General features: G+C 44.0%; 1 long non-coding RNA gene across 1 annotated transcript; it reads right to left on the bottom strand.

Annotated features, from left to right (window-relative positions):
- Positions 1-9,581: 9,581 nt before the first annotated feature.
- LOC135901714 (uncharacterized) lies at positions 9,582-16,161 on the bottom strand. The gene is made up of 3 exons (XR_010564237.2): positions 15,997-16,161; positions 15,842-15,917; positions 9,582-9,697 (listed from the first exon to the last, which is right to left on the bottom strand). It is a non-coding gene; the product is annotated as an uncharacterized lncRNA (long non-coding RNA).
- Between the last annotated feature and the right edge of the window lie 959 nt (positions 16,162-17,120).

Genomic DNA, 17,120 nt, shown 5'->3' with positions numbered 1-17,120 from the left:
AAGTTTTTCATTGCTAAGGCATGCAGCCATTACGCCTAGTATTATGCTATCATCCTTGTGCTGTTTTTAAAAATGACTATATTAAAAATATCATTTTGTTTACAAATTGATGTATTTATATAATGTACATTATGACCTTGTTGGTACATTACTTAGGAAAGCAAACTGTGCTAAAAACATGACAGCGCTCTGTCTTGTGTCTTCTTGTTTGCAGCCCAGACTTGTTGCAGCCCAAGTAACAGTGGAGGTCAGCGTTATTTTCTTACCAGATTTGCTAGTGAGTGGTTCAGCCATGGCTGTGTATGGAAGAGAGCGGGCACTATTTTGCAACTCGCCTATTACTTAATTGCAGGCATTATGGGCATGCTTCCCTGACACCTGTCTATTGTGAAGACTGCAGAGCAGCAAGCACAGCAAATGCTATGACAGGGTAGGTGAATTTCGGCTAAGGCAACTGGCCACGGCTATCTGGTGTTGAGCGATCGAGCAGTGATGAGACAATCCCCCTATGTTCCATAATTTTTCACTTCATTCTTGATGCCCTTAATGTGCGTCGCCACCCTAGCCCCCTTACCGTATCCAGCTCCCCACTCCCTGGAGCTCTCTGAAACTCTTTTCAGCTAATCACTGTCCCACTTTTCAACATTCACGGGGTTGTTGAATGACACAGCATTCCCTAACATTCCTATATTTATGTTTCTGTGTGGACATCGAAACCATTCACCTAGCTCCCCTAGTTTGTTGTGGCGGCTTCTTAGCTTCCCTGTTCCAGCACCCCGTCCTTGATATAAATTTCCGCGCACAAATCAGTATTCTGTAGGCCTCTCTTTCTTGTCCCGTTTTCTCTCCATTTTTTTATTCTTAGCAGTGTGTACAAACTAGCCTGAGAGCAAGCTCTTCTGAAGTTTATTAACATAATGAAAGTCAGAGTCAATGGAAAGTAAAAGAAAACACTCCCCCCACATTTTTTTTTTCGAGTTCTCTAAACAAGCAAGTTGTAATATAAGTAAGTTGTATAACAGCAAGCACCAAGTATGAAAGAATAAAAAACGCATTTGCACTTCTCGTCTGACGAAATTTACTGTGCTTTTACAGAAATCAAAATCATTGGAAAGGAAGTAAGTGTTTACGTTGAGATACGAGCACGTTATCTGTAAGCCTCGTAAGCTTATGTCAAGTAAAACAACATGAAATCCTGAGAGATTGAGCTTCTTAAGTACACGTGTTATAACAGGAACACCAACCTTCTTCAGGATGACAAAAGCACTGTAGATCAAGGTTCTCCACGTAGTGGAAACTATGTTAAATCTGTTAAGATGTGAATGTGGGCAAGTTGGTAACAAATTTCTAACTTGCTAAAGCACATTACTGTCCTCATCGAACTAATATAACTATAGTTTCTTGTACATGTGTCTTGATCACATTCAGCACAACATTATGCATTTTTATCTTTCTTTAATACATTCTGTAGCCCCTCAATGGATTCAAGATACTAGAAACCTATGTTGAACTACAAAGTGCTTGCCATTAGAAAAGACAAGAAGTCAGTTCCTGTGTTAGAAATATTTATTAGTTAGAGAAAGGCTAAAATTTCGTATGAACATTAGCCATGTCTTGAAGTTTTCATCCTACTCATTTTACAGTTGAAGCTAGCTTGCTTCTCAGGTTACTTATGCTTAGAATTAAAGCACAACAAACAGATGAATGGCTTGCCGGGGCGTTATTCACAGAAAGTGGTCACTTTTCTCTCTCACCGTAGTGTTTGGGCTACTGCTCGTACTGTTGGCCGCATAGCAGCCAGTGCAGTGCCACTGAGTGTCGTGTGCCGATGTGCCAGTTTTTCTTAGCATGTGGACACTTCTCCCACGAGTTTCTTCGATGTTGTCTTGATGAGGGCCGAACAGTGAATGAGCCAGTTCATCTTGAAATTTTATAATTGGCGTAGAGTTTCCTTCAAGAATGCCACGAATGTTCCACGCATTTATGATGGCACATCCAACAAGCAACTCAACAGCTACCTTTCTGTACCACTTGAGTCCTTTTCTAAGGCAGTTGTGGTATAACGTCATTTGGTCACTATAGTCGACGCCCTTTTTTGAGCATTGTAATCGAGACCGGCCTGATGTTTCATGATTGGTGCGCCGTCCCTTGTTTTCTTCCCACTGTCCACCAAAGTTGCTTCATATTTGGCGACAGATGTGAGTATCAGAACAGGCCTCTTGTCCATCCACTTCAGTGCCTTCACTCCATTTTTGGACTGAAGTCCGGTAATACTGCCATTTGCAACCTTTACTTCAGTGAGATCTTTTGGCAGCCCTTTCCTCACTGAGCGAACTGTGCCACGAATGAAAGTGCTTTCCTTTAGAAAGCGAAGAGTGAGTGGCAAACTCATGTAGAAGTTGTCTACGTAAAGCGGGCACACGACTTCCTTGTAATTTTGCACGAGTTTCAAGCATACATCTTCGGCATGTCCGATGCCAACTGTTCAGTCACACTTTCCGGCACATACATCAACCTTTAGCCTGTAACCGTCTTTGATACATGCCTTGAACAGCCTGACTCTGTAAGAACGAAAGTCTGCCACGCCATGGCACTATTGTTTCATCTATCACACCCTCCTTTCCCGGCTCAAGCACAGTGGCAAAAATTTTGGTTCAATTTCTCTACCAGAGGATCGACCTTAAAGACATGATCCTGGAACTCCGCAACCAGTTAATTGTCAGCAAAATGCCGGAACCTTAAAAGTAGGGAAAAGGCGGTCACGGCTCATATTTTGAAGAATGAGTTCAACACCATACAGGTTACTTTTTGCCCAGTAGTGACTCAGATAGGAAGATGGATGAGATTAATACAAATTTGTATTCCAACAAATGCTTTCCTTTGTTGGAGATTGGTTTCCATCCAATTTTTCAACTTTGATATAGATTTGGGAGTAGGAAGACAGAGGAGACCAATACAAATCAGTATTCGAATAAATGCTTTAATTTCTTTGGCATTGGTTTCCGTCCAATTTTTCAACCATGATTTAGATTTAGGAGTAGTTGACTTCGAACACTTGTGTGAACCAGTTTGTTTCATTGACCATCATTTGCCAAATGTCATCCGTAATAAACGGTGAACATAAAAATAGGGCATAACGGCTAGATGGCAACTGAATGATAGTGGGCGGCCTAGAGTGGTGTCACACTAGGCAAAGAAGTTGTTGCCGGTGTCCATTTCTCTAGAGATGGGCTGAGAGAAATGAGAGCATCGTATCCTGAATCATTCACCTCAGAATCATCAATCAGGTCTGACTCTCCATTCGACATGCTGGCTGAGGTCTGTGATGGTTCGTAAACACTATCTTTTTCACTGATTTCACTGTCTGTCCACTGCTGAACATCTGACACTGAAGCACTTGACTCATCCGCTGGTGATCGCGAAGTTGCTGGTGCATTCTTGTGGCCCAAAACTAAGTTTATTTGTTTCCTCTGCATTGTGCTTTTTTTTTTGCATCCGTAAGGGGCATGAGGATCTATCTATTAGACACGCTGAACAGTTTGGGAGTAGCAAGAAAAATGCAGGTACTTATATTCCAATGGCACGTATTTCAAAAACTGCTGCGGAAGTTTGCAAGAAACCCAACTGAGAAATGCGCCGCCACGCCACTCTCCGAAACAAACATGCCACCCCATGTCCATTAATGCAATAAAAATATATATTAGTTGCAATTTCAAACTTCAGATGGCAACACAAGAGCGAGAATTTTTGCGTGTGGGTCACTGGTGAGTCACGCCACACACAGCATAAAAACGTTTTCATTGAGTGCATAGTGGATTGCCAGTGGGTCATAGCATTTAACATCAGACAAGTAGTCTACTGGCTATCTATAACCTCACACAACAAAAATCGTACCTCTGAGTTCAAGTGTCATAATGTTATCGCAGCAGCAAGCAGATGAATGCCCGTAACTTTGCTGCTGCATAGGAGCACAGGCTGTGCTGTGATGGCACTCAGAGTGACACGTGACTTAGATTCAAGGCAGCATCAGTTATTTGTTGAATCTGTTGCTTCAGTGGACTAATTAATGTTTAGAGAAATAATTAAAAATACAACCCGAATGTCTGGGTGCTTTTGTTTTACTTCGCACTGTAGCAAGAGAGATGAATTTCCGTTTCGTCTCCTTTTTCCGACGTTTTCACGCGCGCAGAGAACGAAACTATACGTCATTGTCTACTGTGTTCCAGCATTGCGATCATGCATGCTCTTTTATCCTCTCGCGTTTGCCTCAGTGCTGGGGCACTGACTTATACCGCTAATCACGTATTCTCGTGTAGAGCGCGCATTATCGTCCGCTACAGGAAACGAGACAAGCGCAACAGCTCGCGCAACACCGTCACCGGAAGTGTGCCGGTGACGGTGAAGAAAAGAAGACGGCAGAGTATACCCGCCGCGCGACCCCTCGGCTCCGGTATGGGAGAACGCAGTGAAGGAAATTTGCTTACACAGGCGGAACGGGGAATGTCGAGAGAGTGTTTATATAGGCGGCGACGCTCGCCTCCTGAAATCATGTGTCCGCGGCACTTCAATCATTCTCTATCTGCTGTTAATGAACCAATTTGAAAAATACTTGCGGTAGAACACTTCTTAGACGGCACGTAACAACTTTCAGCGTATAACCAAAATTTATTATGTAGCCTGTGAGGGGTCCTTGAAAACAAACTCGGTAAAAATCGGGTGTACCGCGGGATGTTGTTAGAGCTGCGTCGAGCTTCACAGCCCTCTACACAAGCATTGCTGTGAAGCCTGTGGCAGAAATAGAGTTTTATTAAATCAAAGGACTGCGATCAAGGAAGAAAGCTGGGCTAGTTGGTGTGTCATCATTATTCAAAAGACTAGCGCAAAAAGCAGGGACAAAAACAGAGAGGATGGCAGGACGAGCGCTAATCGCTCGTCCTGCCAGTAGCAAGTTGCTAATCGCTCGTCCTGTCGCCCTCTCTGTCTTTGTCCCTGCTTTTTGCGCTAGTCTTTTGAATAATAATAACAAAGGACTGCATAGAGCGCGCTCTCGTGTTGTGCTACGTGAATTAAATCATTCGTTTCCTGCCTGCACAAACGTTTGCATCTCGAGTGGATTTCAAGCACACCGTATAATAACGTGCAGTTCCGTCGTGCTTCGCAGCACTATACACAAGCACTGCCGTAAAGCTAGTGGCAAAAGTACGATGTCATGAAACCAGATAAATGCATATACCACGCTCTTTTGGTGCGCTGCGTGAATGGAAACATTGCTTGCCTGCCTGCACAAACGTTTGCATCTCTAGTTAATATCAAACAAACCATGTAATATGTGCAGTTTTGTCGAGCGCTTCACCGCACTGCATGCAAGCATTGCCGTAAAGCCTGTAGGGTTTCATGAAGTCAAATGAATGCGCAAACCTCGCACTTGTGGTGTACAAGGTAAACAAAGAATTCGTTGCCATGTCTCCGCAGTAGTTGGTCACGTTGATTTGTGTGAGCATATAGGTTCATGTGCCCCATCTATCTCTGTGATGAGAAAATAAGCAAGAATATGTGTTGATGCATATGCTTTTTATTACAAGCTGTAGGAGCAGTACATCTTACTGCATGAGTAAACCACTCATGGAAACAGTACGTTCCTTAAACATTGTAGCTATTAAGTAGCCTAGGAAGCGCGCTATATTGGAAGTTGCAATTTTTTTTCTGTTCGCAAAATTCAGTAACTGAATGCTTTTGCTAAAAGCAAAAAAATTATAAATTTCGCAATGATATATGTGTGCTGCGTCAGTAAGTTATGTAGGCAGCACATAATTAGGCTAAACCAGAGGAATATCTGCAGCTATAGGGATTTATACAAATGTACAGAGTATTTAAAAAAATTGTTTTCTCAAATGTTTTCAGTGTGGAGTAAGGAGTTGCATATGCGTCCAGCGCTGATTTCCAGCGCTTAATTTTTGTTGAACCTTGATGTAACAAAGACGTAACACTCAGCACTCTATTTTGTTACATCAAATTTTTTTTTTACAATGGAACACTGCATTCTACTATACGTGCCGCTCATGCGCCCCAATATTTTGGCCCCTCTAAGGAAGTCACTGTTTTAAGTCACTGTTCTCTAAGTTTCGTCCGAAACTTAGATATCGTTACTTCCAACACTCGTGAAAACAGCAGCCACGTCGGCTTGCCGCCTTTACACCGGCCGCAAATTACTTTTAAAAAATGTGGCACGCGCGGGCCGTGTATATGCACTCTGCTGCGCGCGGACAGCCATATGCACGGGCACGGCCGGGCAAGAGGCGTCGCGCGCTCTCCCACCCTAGCGCGCGCTTGATCACGGGACGTGGACAGCGCGCATAAAGCTGCCATCCTTCTCGGCTCACCGTCGCACCCTTTCATTCGCAATTAACCCCAGCATGTGGGATGCAACGGGGCACTATAATTTTTGTCACACTTGGACTTTAAACCAAACATCAGGGCGATGGCGAAAATTCGCTTAGGGTGTCCAAAAATTGCTATCGCAATAATACACTATGGAGAAAGGTATTATGTAAATTATATGTGGATGGGTCGAAATCCCCTAATTTCCCAAACACGCACCCATCCACTGGCATGCTGCACACATAAATACCGCGCGGCACGCTGCATCATTAAGGCGTATCGTTCTTCTCTAGCTCTATGATCATTTCTGCAGTAGTCACTTGGCGAGAAGCTTAATTTCCAACCTATGCGCAAGTGTCGTACCTGAATTTCGAAAGTACACGGACCATATATATGTTGGCAAAATAATCGGAACTCACTATTTAGACTCGCCAAAATTATACTTAGCTGCTCACTTGAACTCATAAGAATATACTACTCAGCCGAGCTCACTCGGGCTCAAACTCGCCAAAATACTGCTCAGCTGGGCTCACTCAGACTCATGGGATGATCTGAGGGAGTGGACTCATCAGTGAGTTTGCCAGCGTATGATGTGTGCTGAACCACAAACCTGGCTTTCTTGAATAAAAATAGTTGGTCGCTGCAGCTGCAGCGACCAACTATTTTTATCATATGGATGCACATAAGTGTAATTCAGAAAGCGCGGCATTGTAAAGGCTGCCACAGTTACCATGCCATGCTGCAGCTCATTTCAATCATGTCAAATGCAATACCCCTGCCAGCTTTTAGTCAGTCGATCAAATGTGATTGCTATTTATCTCATCACAACACCTCATTTTCCTGCCTGAAGCTTTGGGTGAATTTTCCTTGGCATCCATTTTGTTACTCTAACAGGTTACCAGTTATCTGTTGCCTATACGAAATTTGAAGTTGTGCACATGTCATGTGGACTCCATGCCAAACTCGTAGTACTGCATGCGTTTTTGCAGTTAGGTCTAGAGTTACAGAATCGCATGTGGGAGTTACTTTAGTTAGCAACTGTAGCTTTGGAACAAACATGTGCATGAGAGAGTGCTTAAGTGTTACCTGTCAAGACAGGGAGCACCAAGGCAACTTGTGCAGTAAAGGCATGGGCTGTACGAGCCCACAGATTTTACTAAGTGTGGCTGAGGTGATGCGTCTAGACTTCACTATGAAGAGAGCCAAATAAAAGGTTGCCTAACCATCATACCTATTCTGGAGCCTTTTCTTGAGCTTTTCTAAAACATTAAGCTCAGCGTGTACACTTTATCACAGCATAATTATTACATGTGATATAAAACATTGTATTGTGCAGTTTCTCCAACTCTTCGTGAAGGCATCTATCCATAGATTAAACAGGAATAGGCTCAATGTTGACATATCTCCACAGTAGCATCTCCAGGACCTCGTACTGTCACAATGCATCACAGACATTATTTAAGTGAACGCCAAAAGTGAAGCTCTTCGTTAACATTGGCTAAAATTGTATTTTTATATAGCAAAGTGATCATGCATAAATCTGTATGTCATGACAGAACACTTCATTTCTCACGGACTTTAGTTTACAATTGTTTTCAAGATCAGGAAAATTGTGCAGTGTGCTAGTTTGTTCAACATACTTAACACTGTTGTGCGGAGTGACGAAGGGACAGGACTTGAGCGAGAAAACAACAGACACCTGAGCACAAACTATCAACTAGTGATTATCACAAGACAATGATTCTGCTGAAAAGTAGGAACCAAACGAAAAGACAAGTCGTGGAAGCATACAACCTCAAGGTGGACCCACAGGGCTCATGTGTCAGCCCGCCGTCTATTGCACTCAGCAATAAAGAGATTAGCATAATCGCTGACAATAGAGGGTGTAGGTAGACCGGGAAGAGGACTCCTGTGCATGTGTGTAGGCTTTATGTACGCTTCACTTGCAGAAAAATAAACCAGTTCATAGTTTGCGCTCAGGTGTCATGTGTTGTTTTCTCGCTCAAATCCCGACCCTTCATCGCTCTGCGCAACAGTGTTAAGTTTTCAGGTTGTTCACTATGTGATGTAGGAAGGGTAAAATTGATGGGAAATCCCAATATTCTCGGGCATATCGCGAAAAATATGGCCCAAGTCGAGTGTCATTTTAGGCTTCACTGTCCCCTTATATAGGGCAAATAGTAATAGTTTGAATTCTATGGACGCTGGTTGCTTTTTCTGACTTAACCTAGGCAGTGCTCAACTCTCAGTTGAAAGGAACAGGTAAACAGGAGGACTTGCCACATAAGCAGGAGGTAGCACTCCAGACTTAAGCTTAATATACTGCGTGCTTCCAAAGCCCTAGGGGGCTAGTCTGTAAGTGTTGACTAAGTGGACTGACCATTCCAGTACACGCTGAATGAATAGAGCACGAGAGCCCACGGTGACGATTGCCGCTTGCTCTACCAGCTTAGAGCTCTACCTAATCAGTGTGTGCTGAAACAGTCCACTTAGTGGATCCTTACAGAATCCTTCCCTAGACTGATGTTTGTGTTGGTAGGTTGCAAGTATTGCACTTTCTTTCCTTTCATGTGGGCAGTTCCCACATATGGATGCAATTTAACATATTGTATTCATATTGCCTTTGGTCTATACATATCTAATTCATGCTTATAACCAGGCCTACCAGCTCTTGTCCTGGATATTTATATAGCCTTCTCATTGGAGAATGGAGTCATTCTCCATTATACCCTCAAGCACTTGAAGTAGACACTGCAATAACCCCAAGGGAGGGGGGACAGTAACGCAACAACCTTATTGGGCTTGTAGTGCTGCTGAAGGATGCACACATACCACTTATGCTAAAATCCTCAGCAGACATTCCAAAGTTTGTACGAGTTCGACTTTAGCTGGCTAAACTGAATGATTCATATTGAAGGCAATTCTTGCAACATTTGGTCAAGCTGAATGAAACTGGACAGCACAATTAGCAGTGTTCATCTACCATTTATACGACTGCTGCCCCGAGCATTTTGCCTGTTACTTTGCCTTTCGTTTCTGTACTATCAAGTTCAAGTACACATGTACTTTATCACTGTACAAGTAGAATGGCTTCAAGGCTTTTTCTGGGCATTCAACAGTCACTATTCATTCCTATAAACCTTCCTGCATGTGAAGGCAAAAGAAACTTATTAATTCATGCTGGAAGTATAAAAAGACAGGTATTTGCACAGAAAATGTTTATTTTGAGCACCGAGGTTCTTGCTGGTGTAGATATGGTGCTGGCTCCCTCCTTGCCCGAAGCATGTGCTTGCTGTACACAGCACCAGATGATGGCTTCCTAGGTCAAAAGATCAAAGTGAAATAAGAGGCATTTTGTTTTAGCCCCGGAAAGAAAAAGCAGGATTGAGACATTAACATGTATAAAAAATACTTGCCTAAAGAAAAATTATTACACAAGCAAATTCACTAAAGAGGTTCACTTTCAAGAGCAAAAGTATGGTTACGATGAAAATTACAAGGAAGCTTCACTGCTCATTGAGGTTTCGGTTCAGTAGTTGTTGAGCCACGAGGGTTAGCATGCTGCATCTTGCATATTATGTTTTGTAGAACAATATTGCACTTTGAACAATGTAGTGCCTATTTAAATGAACTGACAAGGAACGCTGAAACTCCAGGCTAGTTTGGTCTGCACAAGATATGATACAGACACTGTACTGCATTCATTTAGTATTTTTGTCACTGATCTCATGCACAAAGGTCATTCACACCTATCCTACATGAAATGCAGTTACTTCTTTGAAGCTTCATCTAGTCCTTGAATTTGCTGCATGCTTATGTCTTAGGGAGTTCGTTTGGTTCCTGTTAATGTAGTACATCTAAGCAACTGCTATCAAATGCCCATAGTGTTCCCTTGCATGTACAAAACATCCTTGGCCCTTTCAATGCACAATACTCATTGCATTTGACACTTGAGACTCGTGCAAGGCGCCATTTAGTATTATATGCTTGTCCACATCTTATAATACCTTCATAGCTGGGTCATTCCCATGCCAAATGCCTTGGTTATTACTGTGACCATCTCACACTTTTCCTTTAGAATCTTCTTGTCCACTTTTAAAGAAGCATCCCACGACACAATGTCTCCATCCTAGTGGTGCTATGGAGTAAACTTATGTGCTAGTTGTAGCAGATGACGTCAACTGAAGGCCACTGAAGATAAAACTCTCTGCGACAATTCCCTTTGCACAAAAAATGCAAACAATACAGAATAGTAAAAATTTAGTTATCTGGCAAGACTGGCTGCATCTATCATCTTTGTTTGGTGCAATTCTGAGGTGGCTCCATGTTGCAAGACGCTTGGCAATTATTGCCATGTGACTGTTCGGGACTCTATAAAACACAAGAATTGCCTTACTCTGGCCTTTCTCTTTGTGCAGCGGCCAACGTTATTATTAGTCCAATCGCACCGTGTACTGTTCGTGTGTCCATAGACTAAATTCTTTACCACATTGTTTTTGCGGTATTTCGCGAGTGAACCATAAACTCATCTTGGGGTGGGACTTCTTATCTTTGGCGTTCGCTTCTATCTCTTGTCGTCAGCGCCTCACACAACTGGATGCCACTGGCAATTCTCTTCCTAACCACGAAGAATGCATTCGTCTCGTCACCTCTTTCGATTACGTTCTTTGGCCACCTAGAGAAGAGATTATAGGTGTCAACTCCCGTACGTAACATTGTGGATGGCGGCATATTCATTCTAACCTATGACCATACCCTATCTTGAGCTATTCTGATTACCCCTGGCCTTATTCGCTTCTCTGAGGGGTCTGCATTGCTTACTGCAATAAACCAAATCGAACCCCAACTGTTGCCTCGTGGATCAACTGTCACTTGAGCTGTTGACACTCATGTCGTTTCAATTGTCACGAAGACAGCTCAGTGTGTTCTTGCGTCTATTACCGTGCGCTGAACAAAATCGTGCGCAAAGATGTTCACCCCGTGTCACGGATGGATGATGCACTAGATTCACTCCACGGCGCTGAGTATTTTTCTAGCTTTGACTTTAGACCAGGCTACTAGCAAATACCGATGTCCAAATCCGACAAAGCAAAAACGACATTTCTACCCCTGATGGGCTCTACGAGTTCAGTGCGATGCCTTTTGGACTCTGCAATGTGCCTGCCGCATTCGAACACATGATCGGTAAGTTTTGTGTGGCTTGAAATGGAAAACCTGTCTGTGCTATCTCGACGAAATTGTGTTTTCAACCATGTTCTCACAACATTTGCAACATCTTGATGAAGTCCTTGTCTGTCTTGCAAATGCTGGTTTGCAGCTCAACACACGCACATGCGCGTGCACACACACACACAAACACACACAAATGCAGTTTGGCCAGCAAGGCCATCAAAGTTCTGGGGCACATAGTCTGCAAGGATGGTATTCGACCGGACCCCGAGAAGCTTACTGCCATCCTCGAATTTTGTGTCCACTGCGTCAAAAAGACATGCACAGTTTTCTTGGACTTTCTTCTTCCGGCACTTCATATGCAACTTCGCTACACTTACGTCCCCGCTCCATCAACTCCTCCCCAGCAATACGCCCTTTGTTTCGTCCGACGAATGTGAACATGCTTTTCTGCTTTTTCAACATGCTCTGACGTCAGACCCAGTACTGTGCGACTTTGATCCAACCGCGCCCACCATCTTTCACACCGACGCTAGCAGTCAGTCTCGGTGCCATTCTACTACAATGCGACAACACATTCCGCGAACGAGTAATTGCTTATGCTAGTCGTGCACTAACCAGTGCAGAAAATTACTACACCATAACCAAGCAGGAGTGCTTTGCTGTTGGGCAGTGCAAAAATTTCACCCATATCTTCATGGTCGCCATTTCACAGTCGTTACCGACCATAACACACTGTGCTGGCTTTCATCGCTAAAGAATTTATCAGGTCAGCTGGGTTGCTGTGTGCTTCACCTACACGAGTACGATTTCGATGTCACCTACAGGGCTGCAAAGAAGCATCAAGACACTAATTCTCTCTCTTGCTACCCTCTGCCGAATCATGACGATTCACCATAACCTCTCCGTGACTGTGTACGTCCTGAGTCCTCTTCATCGGCTTTACCCAATGTAACCCTCGAATGGCTAAGACACAACAGCCAATCTGTCCTTGTGTCCCACTAACGCATCGACCCATACTGCTGAACTATTCTCCAACGCATCGAAGATTCTTCGTCCCCTCCAAACACCTGACGTCGTCGACAACTTAATCAATTCAAGCTGCACAATGGGGTTTTACCTCGCAACATTTATCACATCAATGGCAACAAATGGGTCCAGGTCATACCATGTTCTCTGCAATGTGAGGTGCTTGAAGCCTTTCACGATCATGCGACGACTGGTCATCTAGGCTACCACAAGACTTACAACAGAATATGAAGTTGCTGCTCCTGGGCTGGCCCATATTCAGCCGTTGCGAAGTATGTTGCACCCTGCGTTCATTGTCAAAGCAAACCCAACAGCTCCTTCTGGCTCTTTACAACCTGTTCCTTGTCCCGCTTCGCCTTTTGAAGTAGCTGGAATAGACTTGTACGGTCCTCTTCCCATGACCTTACATGGAAATCGTTGGATTGCAACGGCCATAGACCATCCAACACGCTATGCGGAGACAGCATCTCTACCATCCAGGACAGCTGCTGAAGTCGCCAATTTCTTTCTACACAACATTATCTTACACCGCAGCGCTCCGCGCGTTCTCCTCAGTGACCGCAGCAGTCTTCCTCTCTTCTATCCTTACCGAAGTTCTGTGCGCCTCTAACACAATTCGCAAGACGACTTCCAGTTACCATCCGCAGACCAACAGCTTGATGATTGCGATGTACAGTCACGTGCAATATGAATTGCAACACCGGTGCCCGTGGTCAAAGGGGCTCCAAGGCTGTACGGCTGCGCAGACACATGGTAAGTTCCAGACCGAAACACAGCTTCAATTAGTGCTGTCTATTAAACTGCTATTTCGAACGTCAGAGCTGCTGCGCAGCCGTGGAGCCCCTTCAACCACGAACAAGAGTGTTGCAAGTCATATTGCATGCGACTGTACATCTACCCTGGCCACACGAACGGGGATGCAATCCTGTCGTTCATGACATTCGCCTATAACATGGCTACGCAACGTACTACTGGATTTTAGCATTTTTTCTTCATCTATGGCTGTTCACCAAGTTTCATTTTTGATGTATCATTCCTTTCGACTCCTGTACCCCCATCAGTTCCTTTCTTGGAACAGTTTGTGTCTCGCCTCGCAGAGTGCAGACGCCTCGCCCCGCTTAACACCGACGTCTCCCAGGACGCTCGCAAGTTTCGTTACGACTCGACCCACCGTGCTGTGACTTTTTCTCCTGGTGACGAAGTTCTTTGGACTCCTGTGTGCATTCCTGGCTTATGCGAAAAATTTCTCGTGTTCTATTCGACTTTCCACAGTCATTGAGCAGACACCTGTCAATTACCATGTCTCGCTTGTTAGAACGCCACCCGATTCCCGTTGCTGTGGCACAGAGATAGTGCGTGTCTCCCGCTTAAAACCAAATACTTGACGCATTTTATAGTACTTACGCGCTGCCAGGCGGCCGCTTCCACAGCGAGAGAGAATTAGCATGGGCACAACACATGCCTGACTTTCAACTTCATCATCTGCACATCTTTTCCATCTGCATATATCATCACCAGCAGCACAGTTTAATCCTCGAGGTAGTAGTCCAAGCTTGGCTGGAATAAAGCGGTTCCTTACGATACATATATATATATATATTTCTTGCACTTCAAGAAACTTCGCTTGACCTCGAAGACTTGAGCACTGAAGTGACGGCGCTAAGTATAAACATGACCTCATAGTAGGAGACAGTTCAATTTCACAGCCTGAGTCCCCTTGCTGGTGTAATCTTCCTTCGTGTAATTGTCGCATACTTGGCTATCACTAACACTGCTTCGCCTTTCTGCAAAACTGCAGCCTCTCTCTTTTTTTCTGCTAGTCCGAGCATAAGTGCTGCCGCACATGACTGCCGTTGATTCTGATTTCGAGTGAATTTGGCTTGGCCTCATTATGGTTACTGAGTGAATTATAGGGAGAGAGAAAGAGAAGAGAGGAAAGGCAGAGAGGTTAATCAGACGCATGTCCGTTTTTCTACCCTGCACTGGGGAAAGGGGTATAGGGATGAAGAGAGAGAGTGTTCCACAGCTATCATGCACAAAGATTTAAAAAAAAACAGTTCCGTTACTCGAAGAAAACCTAGTGCATATTGTTTCCAGTAAAGTGGAGTAGTAGCCAGGAATTCTTTCGTTACTGAGATTTAATTTGGTAATTACAATGATCTAACCCGAGAAGTACTCTCATAATTTTCAAAGTGTCAATGAGGCATTTGTTGGCATCCCAAAATGACATCTAACTGCAGTGTTTTCAGCCACATACTAATTGCGTACAGTTTTACCGACTGGAAAATAACCTCACGAACTATGAAAAATACCATGTGAGTGAACTCTCACCCGCATCATAAAGCAGTGCCCTCAAATAAGCTGATTGAAAGTAACTGCATTGCCTATCGCAAACCCGAATAGACAGCACACCACCTTGATAATGGTACGAAAGGAGCCCCAACAGCAGGTTTCGCAGCTTCGCAGCTACTTCTTTCTCTCTGCGTCACACTTATTATCCCTCTCTCAAGGCCGACTGATAAATGATAACAAAAGTCCCTTGATAAGTGCAGCTCTGACCACACACGAAATGTGAAGAGCAATGTAATAGGCACAGAATGTTTCAAAATCCAGACTTTGCTCGCACCGCACCGAAAGAGTGCGGGCGAAGTTATATTTCACACCAGAAACTTGCTTCGGACCAAAGCCAATGCGCGTTTTATTTTTGATGAAAGTGTATACGTGCTGCAAAAACATGTTCGTGTTAACAAACAAAAGCGAAATAAACACACTGGAAAGCGACCAACTTGTAGAGAAAAGGCAAAACCAATGCATTCACGAAATTAAATATACCACTTCTATGAGCCGAACTGGCAATCAGAATGTCGGCACACACAACCTTTGTCACATCTGCACAGAGCACTCGAGCGTTACGCTGCGGAGAAAGGTTACCAGAGAATGGCTGTTGACAGCGCAGCGATATTGCTATGTAAAGGCTCATATTACTATGTAAACGAACGCTGTTTCCCGCGCGTGCAATGACGCCGCATAGCACTCATTTAGCGACTTCATTCACTACCGCCCTTAGTCGGCGGACGGCAGACCTGAACCATGTGTCAGGAATGTGCGTTTACATTGCGAGATAAATGATGAATACTTTTTATTTTCTCTAAACAAGTGCGCGCACATGCCGCACTTGGGTCATCTGCCATTTACACATTCTGCCGTGTAGCAGCACCGTAACCAGGTAATGTTACGTTCAAGTGATTGTGAAAAAGGCTCTTACCAGCACACTGTAGCACTGGCTGATCGGTGCGGCGGTTCGCGGGATGCGTCACAAGGAAAATAAGCTGGTAAGGAACCTGGAAATGAAGTATCAGGCAGCCGAAAGCGTAGGTTTGCATAGTAGAGGCACATCGAATGGAAAAGTGAAGTACTTACGATAGCTTACGCTTGCACAAGCCCCAAAAAATAAACGATCCACATCTTTGTCCAGTTGTTTGAGCGTAGCTCACCTTTGAGCTTGCCATTCTGCCGCCAAAACCAAGGACGGATGTGACATCACGGACGCGAAAAACAAAGAATGAATGCGACATCCCGGATGTGACGTTTAAGTGAACCTAACGCCTGCGTTCCGTCGACCGGGTGAACTTAGACACTTTCAGACTAGTGGCGTTTGCTTCTGGCGCAGTAAACAAAGCTATACTGAAATATTATCGCGTAAAATCTAATTATATTTCTGCAGTATGTTATATAATGTACAACACGCTAGATAAACTTTGTATGACTTTTGAGATGGAAACATAGCACGGAGGAAGGGAAACATAGTTTACTATGGTTTGTCACTAGGACACACCAGGGTATGCATACTTGTGTGATTCTGTTCCCAATTTAACGCCAAAAAATAATTATTTATTCATTTTTGCAACAGCAAAACAACCGTGCATGTACTTATATAAAAATACTCATCAAGTATTTCTGGAAATAAAAATGTTGTATTGTGACAAAGCGTTGCGCCCTTGATCGGAATGCTACAAGTGTCGTCTGCTACGACGCCTGCTCGCTGCAAACGCGAGACTTTTCTCGCAGACGACAGGCACTTGCGAACTCTCTCGCTCTTTCGAAAGGTTGCGTCGGTTTTCACGATTGCTGAAAGTCTTCAAGTACTTTTAAGCACATCTGCTGCAGTGCTAGCTAGGACGCTAGTGGCCTCCTACGAGTATGCTTCATCATATTTTATATTGGCGTACCGCTTCCGAAGCGTTACAGCGTGGCTTTGCGGGTGCCCATTGTGCGACACTAGACTACAGCTAGGAAGCAGTTATCTTTTCTACCACAAGTAAGTTTGTGTTCTCAAAGTCCTAAAACACACATTTCGATGAGCACATAAACGAGCACATACTGAAGCCCTCAATGAAATTTCATTGTCAAGCCACTAGAAGTACAACTCTATATGTCTTGTACCAGTAGTGCCTTCTTTGTCCTATTCTGAAGTTTTATAAAGCACGTAACGCTACAGTGCCAACCGAATACACTTAACAAACAAAGGTCCAAACGCTCAAAAC

This window comes from Dermacentor albipictus, unplaced genomic scaffold, assembly GCF_038994185.2.
Source record: "Dermacentor albipictus isolate Rhodes 1998 colony unplaced genomic scaffold, USDA_Dalb.pri_finalv2 scaffold_16, whole genome shotgun sequence".
Lineage (NCBI taxonomy): Eukaryota > Metazoa > Arthropoda > Arachnida > Ixodida > Ixodidae > Dermacentor > Dermacentor albipictus.
The sequence above is the reverse complement of the archived record's forward strand: the minus strand, read 5'-3'. Positions and strand labels throughout refer to the sequence as shown.